The following is a 12129-nucleotide window of genomic DNA, read 5'->3' on the forward strand; positions in this document are numbered from 1 at the left end:
GAAGTAATTTGGGTTAACCCTTTTGCAATGGGCTTAGTATAATATACACGAGTTCATCTACAAATTTACACATGTTAAGTATTTGCACTATAACTTTATAGTATAGTAAATGTATTGTTAGTAAATTCACTAACTTGCTTTTAAAATGAAACCAAGTGAATTGTTAGATGCACAGTTTATATCACTTGTTATCATACTTTCTTCATACCATCAGCTATAAAATATTGACCACACTAGATACCCACAACCTAATTTATAATTATATTTTGATGGCAATATACAAAATGACTTCTACTTTGTCTTCTAATGTTTTATGAATACATTAATGTCAAATTCTATACTCTATGTGGAGTCTGTTACTTAACTAACCTTGTAACCATCATAAAAATAGTAGGAACTAAATATAAATTATAGTTTTTTCATGCTAGAATGACTACATATTATAATATAAAAATACAAATAGCATAAATCTCTTAATGTTATATATGGACATATATATTTTTGTTATTATATTGACCTTCCAGTCATGCCTAGCTAACATTAAATAATTTGCATTAATGTGGTACATACCCACTCATGTTACATATTCAATAATATGAAACCAACCTTTAGTCTTCCCTGTCATGGTTGTGTTTTAGTAATCTAATATTTTGTGATATACAGTCACATTTCAATTATTATACATTATATATATATATGTATATAGGTTATTACTATTTAGAAATAAATTATTAATTTTTATTTTTCTCAAAATATAAAAGAATAAATCTTTTCTCACTATGACCTTTGAACTTGGTTGCTGCTGGACATAGGTTGCTTAGTCTTTTAACATTCCACACATGGTGCATATCAAACAAAATGTTTTTTAGGTTTTATTTTTACAGTTTAATAACCAAGAAAAATGATAAATAACTACACTGATACCATAGAATTCCACTATAATTTATTAAGGTTAGTAACTAAGATTTATTTAGATTTAAAAAAAAAATTCAAGCAGACTAAAAACACAACCTACTGCCTTGAAACTTTGGTTTAATAGAACAAAATTACTTTTAACACATTAAAATGGATGAGAAAATTACTAAGGAAAATTCTGAGTTGTTGATGGGTTATTCACATGTCATATACTGACGTAATGTGTGTGTGTGTCTATATATATATATATACATGACTTTCAAAAAATGGAAAGAGTTGAACAAAGCTGCCATGTTTGACTCAGTACATAAGCCATATTTCAGCAAAATAAAGGATACAAGGTTCTTATGTTATATTCTAGCTTGTTAATATTAATAATCTGAGTTTCTAATTTATATGAAACTATAGACTTGGTATTTTGTCATCACAGACATCTAATCTGAACCAGTGCTGAATTCAACATACCATCTAGAAACTCACAAAAAATAAATATTTTGGTGTGTTCTTTTGATACTTACTTTTAAATTAAGAAATTAACTTATGTATAATATTAAAGTTTCTGTTATAATTACAGTTTGATTCCAAACTTAATTCATAAAATAGTAGTTCAATAAACTTTTGAATGCAAGTCAACAAACTTGTAGACATGGCCTTTGAACCCTGACCTGTTAGTGAACGAGAACATTCTAATATCATTTAGGAAAATTAATAAAAAGGGAAAAACTTTCTCATTTAAAGAACTCATTTAAACTCAAGTATTTAGATTAAGAACTTTAATCATCTGTTTTTACCCTGTTTGTTTACTTCCTATATAATGATTTTACCATCAAGGAAGGATCAGGTGTTAGTTTCATGTTTATAAGTCACTTGTTATTTGTAAGGAAGGACCAGGTATTAGTGTCAGGTTTATAAACCACTTGTTATTTATAAAGGACCAGGTGTTAGTGTCATGTTTATAAATTGTTATTTGTAAGGCAGGACCAGGTATTAGTGTCAGGTTTATAAACCACTTGTTATTTATAAAGGATTAGGTGTTAGTGTCATGTTTATAAATCACTTATTTATAAGGAAGGACCAGGTATTAGTGTCAGATTTATAAACCACTTGTTATTTATAAAGGACCAGGTTTATAAATAACTTGTTATTTATAAATAACTTGTTATTTATAAGGAAGTACAAGGTCTTAGTTATGGTTTATAAATCACTTGATATTTATAAGAATAAAATTCTAAATGTGTGATAATTTCATATTTGAAATTTCATTATGAATTAGAGTGATAGTGGAACATATTTATGTTTTGACACTAAAAGATCTTTCTCTTTTAGCTTTAAAATAAGGTACATTGTGGTGATCAAAGGTCTTTCATTTTGCATGTTCAGCTATGATTAAACAATTCCTCACTGACGTCTACTGGCAGGACATTGACTATCTCATCACTGATACGCCTCCAGGAACGTCTGATAAACATATCAGTGTTGTGGAAACCTTAAAAGAAGTTAACCACATTGGAGCCATTCTAGTCACCACCCCTCAGGTAGAGTGGTGTTTAAATTTTACAAAAAAAAAAAAGATATTTTAATGTAAATTTTGTTTACATATTCCTGGTTAATCTGACACGTTTTTGTTTAATGGACAAGATTAAGGTTGTCAGTTAAACATAAACAAAATTTACATTGGAGCCATTCTAGTCACCACCCCTCAGGTAGAGTGGTATTTAAATTTTACAAAAAAAAAAAAAAATTGATGTAATTTTGTTTACATATTCCTGGTTAATCTGACACGTTTTTGTTTAATGGACAAGATTAGGGTTGTCAGTTAAACATAAACAAAATTAGTTCTATGAACATATGACTAAAAGTAAAAAGAATATGTAATTATATGCCCACTACACTATGAGAGTTATATCAGTTGCTGATTAGGCCTTTCTTTAAATACCAAGACTCACCAGGCCACCTGGAATATGACACACATAATAATAGTCTAGGCTGTACCTATTTATATTATGAAGATAAATTGAGGAATAAATCAGATTAAGGACATCAAATTTATTATCAGTATACAATTAATAATCAGTTTAGGGGGGTTGTGACAAGATATTTGTTTTATGTTTAACATCAACCTTATTATTTTTTCACTTGAATTAACTTCATTGTTGTTTGGAAGAACCAGCAAACTTGTCTTGTTTGAGAGTGCATCGTGCAACAAAAGTATCAATGGCAAGAACCTACGTCGGTAATTTTAAGAATGTACGAGTGAAAATGAAAATGAACAAAGTATCTGGTTATACAAGGGCTATTCATGCTGGCTGGGATACAACAAACATAGTAATAGCCTAGATGCTGTTTATATTATCATAAAATGTGGACTAATTAACTACGTAATTATATTTATTAACTTAATCCACTTGGTTAGCATTAGTGAACAAACTTGTCAAATATTAACACAAAAGTTTCTATCAACTGGGTTAATTATTTAATTTTTTTAGTTGAGATAAGGCCAACCTGAAGTTACTGTATAACATTTGAAATTCCAGGCAGTAGCTGCTGGGGATGCAAGAAGAGAGTTGACTTTCTGCAAGAAAACTGGAATACCTGTCTTGGGCATCATGAGTGGATTTGTTTGTCCCAATTGCTCTGTAAGTAGAATTGTTTGAGTAACATCTATAAATTAATAACTCCGAGTTTTAATATCAGTTTCTTATCATTAAAATCAGTTTTTACTTCGTCTGATCTCTGTGGGTTTGTGAACTTTTAGTGTTCATGTTTTTATAAATATACAGCAATGATTGATAACATATGTTATAGCAGCCAATTTTTTACCAGTTGTAACAAAATATTCTATAGACACTAGTATCCTCTGGTGGTTGTAATGTGTACTGAAAGATACAATATTTGTCTGGACATCTTGGTATCTAAATGGTACCTGATACATTTGGTGGTTGTAAAGTGTACTGAAATATAAAATATTTGTCGGAACATCTGGGAATCTGTATGATACTTGATACCTCTGGTGGTTGTAATGTGTACTGAGAGATAAAATATTTGGTGGAAATCTGGGTATCTATATTGTACCTGATATAACTGGTGGTTGTAATGTATACTGAAAGATAAAATATTTGTCTGGACATCTGGGAATCTATATGGTATGTGATACCACTTGTATCCAAGGTGGTCAACTTGTGATATTGAAGATGTTTTAACTGTTGTATTTAAGTGAAAGCCAAGCTGTTACACTATTATTTCTGTTTACTGACAACAGGACCCTTTCACTGCCAGCTTCAGTTCCATTTACTGACAACAGGAATATTCACTGTTAGCTTCAGTTCCATTTATTGACAACAGGACCACTTCATTGATTGCTTTAGTTCTATTTTCTGATAACAAGAACATTCACTGTTGGCTTCAGTTTTGTTTACTGACTGTTAACAGGACTGCTTCACTTTTAGTTCCAGTTGATGCTGTTTCTGTTTTATACTTATCTGTACATTTGTTCTAAGGTTTAGGCAAAAGCAAGGCTCACGCTGTCGCTTGCCATATTTGCCAATGGCTATTATTTTTGTTTTTTGGCGAAGAAAAATTGTAACTGGCGAAACACTGTTTGTTTACAAAATGCTAGACTGGTTCAGTACATCAACGTTTTTTTAATGCAAGTATGCGGCAAGCAGATAAAAATCAATAACCCGTCTGCATTCATGCAAGGTTATGGTCAGGATCGACAAGCGTGTGAAAAATTGTTCAATCAACAGTGACCTAATGACTTGACACGAATAACTCATTTATATGTGGTTGATTAGCGGTGCTATAAGTACAGGACGACCACGAAGATTGTGATGGCTTTCACATGTGTAATTACATTATCTAATGGCGCATGGCTTGGCTGGTAAGTTTAATTAAAAGCGGTTACTGGATTAGTACCATAATAAACACGTACTTGTAAAAAACTAAATGTTAATTAGTGGAAAGATTCTCTATAAATTGAGCCAATATGTAGCAAATTCATCAAATCTCAGAATGGCTTCTTCGCAGGCTAAACGCCCCTTAGACAGTGAAAGTTGTCTAATGCCTCCATCAAAAAAATCCAAATCTGAAACTGACAGTTCACAATTATTCCAAGAAAAATGGTTGAATGAATTTAACTGGCTCAAATATGAAGCCTCTACAAAGCAAATGTTTTGCACATTGTGCATTAAAGTACAGAACTCAAACACTTTCACAACTGGTTGTGCAGTGATGAAAAAAGACAACCTAACCAAGCATCAGAAAACAAAAGGTATTTATCAGTGATGTCGAGAAACCCACTTGTTGAGAAATTTATATGCAAAAACGGCTCGTTTGGGTTGAGAAACTATTTTACATAGAAGAGCGAACAACGTTTCGACCTTCTTCGGTCATCGTCAGGTTCACAAAGAAAGAGGTAACTGACCGGAAGCTGACCACATGTTTGAAAGGGGTTGTGTAACTGTGTGTCGAAATGTAGAGGGCGGTAACCCAAACGAGCCGTTTTTGCATATAAAAAAGGTATTTATTGACTGAGTAAATGTTGAGACTTATTTGGATAGTTAAACTTATAAAATTATTAAATATAATAAAAAAAATATGCCCATGTCAATTTATTTCCTAATACTTTAGCAGTGTTATTACATTAAAAAGATGTTGTGATGCATGAGGTAATTCATTTTTTTATCATTTATTTCAGACCACAGATATGCAATGGAGGCATCCAAGCTGTCTACAGCAATGACTAAGGCCACAGTCTCAGCCACAAACAAAAGTGAGACTGCCATCATAGTTGCAATGCACAATGTTTATTTTGCAGCAAAGCATGACCTACCAAGTTCCCTAATTCCAGATCTAAACAGACTGTGTATGATGCAGGTAAGTTATTATGTATACAATACAGTTTTTCTGTTCTTGTCGCAAGTGGATTTTATTTGTTGTTCTTAATGAAAAATTTGTTATAGTTACTGATTTACATATTCATGTTCCACAATTACTAATCTCACAAATTATTTATTATGTATATAATACAGTTTTTATGTTCTTAAATTGTCGAAGGATTATCAGCTAATTTTTACAAGTGGAATTTCTCCGTTGTTCTTGATGAAATTTGTTACTGATTTGTGTATTCATGTTCTAGAGTCACTACTCCCACAAATTATTTATTTATTCTTTTTGTTTTAATTCCAGGGTGCAACACAGCTCCAGCATCTGGTGGTAGACCAATATACTACCTATGAACATAACACTAGTATTAGTGACTTCCAAGATTGTATGGCAGAAATGTTGAGAGAAAATTTAAAAAACAAACTAGCCAAAAATGGAAAATTCAGCATCATGATTGATGAAAGTACAGACATTTCAGTAAAGAAGAACCTTGTCAGCTACATCCATGTATTAGAGATGGATCAGTTTGGTACAGTGACACCACAGACCTATTTCCTTGGAATCTGTGAACTTTAGAAAGCTAATGCTGAGAACATTTTTACAAAAGTCATTAGTATGTTATCAGAGAAGGGTATTGAAGTGAAAAATTTATGTAGTGTTAGCTCTGATGATGCTGCTGTGATGGTTAGGTCAAAGTCTGGGGTAGTTACTAGACTAAAGCAATTTGTACCAGGTGTCCTAGCCACACACTGTATCGCACACAGACTAGCTTTGAGTTGTGCCACAGGAGCTGACAGCATACCATATCTTGTCAAGTACCAGGATATTATGAATTCCATCTTTAAGTTTTTTAAGTACTCGCCAAAAAATATGGCAACTTTGACTGCGGTGCAGAGCATTATCAATGCAGAAGAAAAGAGGGTTAAAGAGATCTTTCACACAAGGTGGTTAAGTTTTGAAGGTGCAGTAGATGCACTGCTTTCCAACTATTCCAGCCTTGTGTCTGTATTTATGGAAGAGACCTCTGGTAAAGCTCTTAGCTTGTATAAACCCATCACTTCATTCAAATTTCTGTATGTGTCACATTACTTGGCTGATTGTTTGAAGCCAGTAGCCATTTTGTCAAAAACATTTCAGAGGAAAAATCTTAATTTCTCTGAAGTTCACCCACTGCTTGCTTCAACAAATCTGGTGGAATGCTGTCAAAATTTCTGAACGAGGTGCCAGCTGAGCCTCAGTTAGATTCAGATGGACTGTACAGTTTTCAGTTTGGTGGGCATACCATAAGAGACAGTGCAGTTCAAAGGTCTGAGGCAGAAAACATATGTGAAAATATGATAAGAAGTCTGAATGACAGGTTTTTAGATAATGATGATGCAGCTATTTTGACTTCCCTCACAAATTTCTTCAACCCACTGCTCAAAGACACAGACATTTCAGCAGACATTGACACAATCAATGATTATTTGTCAACCTTTGGCCACGAGGGAACAACACAAGAATTGAAATCATTTTCAAAATTTGCTAGATCTACTTTTGAAAGTGAAAGCAAATCTGTAACAGACATTAAAAGTTTCTGCAATTTGGCAGTAAAATACAGAGTCCTTTCCTGCAAGTGCAGAACTGGCAGAGAGACTGCTGGTAGCTCCAGTTTCAACAGCTGATTGTGAGAGAGGTTTTAGTAAGCAGAATTTGATAAAAACGTGTCTGAGGAATTCAATGAGTACTAGAAACCTGGAAAATATCATGTGTCTGTCAATAGATGGTCCAAACACTGGAAATTTTAATTTTAAACGTGCCTTTAAGATCTGGAGTACAAAAAAGAACAGACGTATTCTAATGTAATCATTGAAACAAAGGCACCAGTTGTAACTGTAAATGAGTAGTAAGGCACAACAAAATGACATGCTTCAAGGCATGTATATATTTTTTTCATTTTGTCATGAATTTGTGTTCAGATTTTCAGCATGAATGTTACTGAAACTTGTCAAGTTTAGTTTGGTGATGTTATATATTTTATTAAGCAGGGCTCTCACTAGAGAGACTTGGGAGAAGTGGTCTCCCAAAACAGACCAAACCTCACCCTTCGTAAGCTCAAGGAAAAGTCATCTTATACAGATTATATTATAGAAGAAAAGAATGCTATTGACTGTAAACTTTTCCATAATTTTGTAAAATTAGAGCAAAACTCCTCCCTGGTTTGCAAGTCTAGAGAGACCCCTGTTTAGCAGCATGTAATAACAGTTACTTTTAATTCAGTGACTCGTCTTCCCATGTCATTATTGTAATGGATGTGTGTGAAAAACATTAAACATTGTAACTGTGAAACTGTTGTTTTATATAATAAATTTGATAAATGATAAATTCATTGAAATAAAATGTATGATAAGAACTTAGTTGTCATTTATTCTTTGACTGTCTTATCGTATGCGACTGGCTGGAGGGTTGGATACGGATCAAACCTATCTGGCTAAAACACTGGCTAAAATTGGCTACCAAAAAAATCATTTGGCTAATAGCCTGGTTACAGAAAAATTTAGTCCAGGGTAAGCCCTGCAAAAGGAGTCATTAAATATATAACTTGACCTTCTAGTGTGTTTATGGTCACCACACATATATATCATCTGAGATATTTTTATTAAAAATAAGCAATGTTTATTTCTCGGATTGAGAAAATATTGCTTGGCTGGCAAGTGTTTGATTATTATTATATCTTGCTAGAAATACAAATGCATTAACAACTGTTAACAGCCAGGAAGATGAACAGAAAAACTATTTTAATTCCCAGTGTTTCACTACATTGCTATTACCAAAACATAATATTTTTCTTTCACCGTTGTTGCCTGTCATTTGTTTACCATTATGATTTTTAGTCTTCTGAAGCAATTATTTGCTTACCAGACCAAATCTGTTCAGTTTATCATTGTTATACTTCCAGATTATACACTTTTTTCCCTTTTACAAATTTCTTATTCGTTGGTCACCTTTATTTTTAACCAATCACTGCTCTTTCAGTTTCACTTATGTAAGTTGTATTTTTAGTATTATGTTTATTTGTGTACAACATCACTGAAGAGGAAAAGTTGGGTATTAACATAACCAGTTCGTGTTCATTATTTCACTGGTTTTTTATCAGAATTTGTACATTCTTCTTTGTAAATCAAATAATTTGTTTCTTGGGCTGTCTTCAATTAATGGTCAGTTTTTGTATATAAATCTGGAAATACCTGAAAGTTGGATAGAGCTGTTATTACCATGTTAAAAATCAGAGGGAATTATTAAAGGTATTGTAGTACATTAGGCCTATTTTGTATTTCTTTTTCGTGTGCATCCAGATCAGATTAACTGAGCTGTAAAAATACAAAGAACTCATTCTTATGATATAAAGTGTTCACACCTAGACCACACACAATTGATTTTTGTAACTTTTATGTTAATTTAAATTGTTTTTAATATTGTCAACTTGGGTTCATGTTTAAATTTTTTTATTATTTTTATCTTGTTTATAAAACAATGTAAACTTTTATTCTACTTTCTTTCAGAACAAATTGTTATTTTTATTGTTATTATTACATATTTCTCTGTGCATCAGTTTATTTTATTGAGTTTTGTACTATTTTATGTTTGAGAACTTTAACAGATTCCAACTTCCTGTTGAATGAAAAGGAACCACCAGTTTGACTTGTACACCAAGGCCTTTGTACAGAAACTAAAATATCATCTCTTCTTCATTCAACAGACAGTTGCAGTCCATTATTGTTCCCCAACCTACTATGTCTAATCTGTAATATCTCACTGCTGTGTACAGATATTTTTTGTACTGCATAACTTAATCTTCTAACTTTAACATTTAAAATTTTTGCACCATTTTGTTTTAAGGTACAAGGTAGCTTTATCAGGACTATCAGTAATATGAAGATATTTGTTACAAGATGAACATTTAACACTTTGATAACATTTGTTTGAAATTTTCAGGAATGTTCCAGTGTGTTCTCAAAAGGAGGAGAAGAAGCACTTGCTAAACAGTCCGATGTCCTGTTTCTGGGTAGGTTACACATCTTAAGTTCCCATTTCGGAGTAGGTTACACATCTTAAGTTCCCATTTCTGGGTAGGTTACACAACTTAAGTTCCTGTTTCTTGGTAGGTTACATAATTTAAGTTCCCATTTCTTGGTAAGTTACACATCTTCCTGTTTCTGGGTTAGTTACACAACTTACGCTCCTGTATCTGGGAAGGTTACACATCTTAAGTTTCCTTTCTTGGTTAGTTACACATCTTAAGTTCCTGTTTCTGGGTTAATTATACAACTTATGCTCCCGTTTCTGGGTAGATTACACGTCTTAGATTAGGACCATTTTTGATTTTTCAGAAGTCTAGAATATTTATAAGTTTCGATATTTGAAGATGTTACTGGTGTTTAGATTTTAGTCATCAGATAGCACAAGTAATCTGATACAAATTAACAAATAGATAGATGGACAGACAGAAGGATAAATGTGGGTAAACAGCAAACCTAGGCAGTTAAGTCTGTGTGCATTAGACCAAGCACGTTTTACAATTATTGTTTATTTATTATAGTTCCAAATTTAGTTAGTAGCCAATATGAAATAAATCTAAATAATAATTTTGCTTTCTAGAATGTCTGAAGATTGTAACAGAAAGTTAGTTATTTGTCCTCAAAGTTCTTGAAACAGTTTACACTTTACTTCATTTAATTTTATTACTTTGTTACTCTTTGAGCCACACTAACTACCATATGTAACAATAGATCACCCAACAGGGTTGTGGAGAGTTTAGGGTAAACAGAATTTAAAGTTATGTCAAATGGCTTCTAACAAAGCAGGTTCCTCATGCACTTGAGTCAAAAAGAATTTTTTTTCACTTAAGTTTTCATTTAATGTAATAGGTTTTTATTTACTTTTGTAATAAAATGTATTTCTATAAATAAAAACAATAATTGCAAAATAAAAAAATAACTTGAAGATTGAGGCCTTTTGCTATCAGAAGCTTGTTTTAAAGAATCTCAGCATTTTCTCATTAAGTTGTATGTCCAAAAACAATTCATGCAGCTTTCAAGAATACGTTTTAAAAACAAACGATAAAAAGAATTTCTTTAAACTAATATAATTTGTCTGGCTTTCAAACTGAAGACCAACCATACAATTTGCTTGTGAAATATCACCTATTACTCCAATAAATTAACATAGATATCATAATGACATAGTTCACAAAATAGGCTTCTGTTGATTGTAAACTGACTAGTAAGCATGCAAAGATTTGAGAGGATGTAACAAATTTATTAATAAATATTTATTATTTTTGACAATCAGTATCTGTAGGTGTTATATATTATTGGTAGACATTCTGTAAGAGAAGAAAGAAAACCTTAAGGAGGACGATGGAGGCTTCACATGATACAGATGTGTGAAGATTGACACATTACTTGAATATTTCTTTTGTAAATTAAGATTTCAAAACTTCTGTCAGAATTTAAAGTATAATCTGTGTTTCAATGCCACATTTTTTAACATGCATTGATAATAAATTTGTTTAAATTTTCAACATATTTGTAAAAGCCAAGACATGACCTTGACCATCAATGATGTACAAAGGGTTAAACACGTTACTTATGAGCAGCAATTAAATTAGTCAGTATCTCATAAAATAATAAATTTCCAGTTATCCAGTAATTTGTACCATGATTGAGTTAATGAATGTAACAAATATTAAGATATTTTCACCCTAAACAAATAGCGTTAAGTTTGTTGCTGATCGTCAGTGTTTTGGTTGTTTGTTTATTATGTGATTTTTGTGTTTATTTGAATACCGTGTCTTATTAATCCTGTTTTATGTAGGTTCCATTTCACTGAACATGCAGCTGTCCAAGTGTCTCAAGAAAGGAGAAGGCTTCATAGATCATTTTGAACAATCAATTGCATCTCAGGCATTCTCAGCTGTAGCAGCACTTATTTTAAAAAGCAACACTGAAAAACTTTGATGATTTGTAATGTGTTATGTGTTTTATTACTAATATTTTATGTTAAAAATAATTTCTTCAGTAAACATTAAAACCAGTAATGAGAAACGTTTTTTTAAACTTCACATAGCCCTAAATTTGTTACACTTGATACATACAAGCAGTTAAGTGTTTCCTTTCACTCATAAATTTATCATTAATGTGGACTGATTTATGCATATATACATCCAGAATAAAATTAGAAATGAAAAGCAGCTAAACAAAAATTAATTTCTTCACAAAACATACATATAAATAAAGTGTTAAAGAAAGCACGTGTTGTATGTGCTAATGAACCCTACATCCACAAATG

The 12129-nt window shown here is 31.9% G+C and overlaps 1 long non-coding RNA gene across 4 annotated transcripts in view; it reads right to left on the reverse strand.

Moving 5' to 3' along the window:
* LOC143233742 (uncharacterized) overlaps positions 1-12129 on the reverse strand; it is a 39991-nt gene that overhangs the window by 25142 nt on the left and 2720 nt on the right. For 2 of the 4 annotated variants that reach the window (XR_013018291.1, XR_013018294.1), the window contains one exon: positions 3418-3549. The exons of 1 other annotated variant lie outside the window; for it this stretch is intronic. This is a non-coding gene — a long non-coding RNA (uncharacterized LOC143233742). Of the gene's footprint in view, positions 1-3285; positions 3550-12129 lie in introns of those variants that run through there. One more of the 4 variants, XR_013018292.1, reaches the window with a different exon arrangement.

The sequence above is a fragment of the Tachypleus tridentatus genome, chromosome 12, assembly GCF_004210375.1.
Source record: "Tachypleus tridentatus isolate NWPU-2018 chromosome 12, ASM421037v1, whole genome shotgun sequence".
In the NCBI taxonomy this organism is placed as follows: domain Eukaryota; kingdom Metazoa; phylum Arthropoda; class Merostomata; order Xiphosura; family Limulidae; genus Tachypleus; species Tachypleus tridentatus.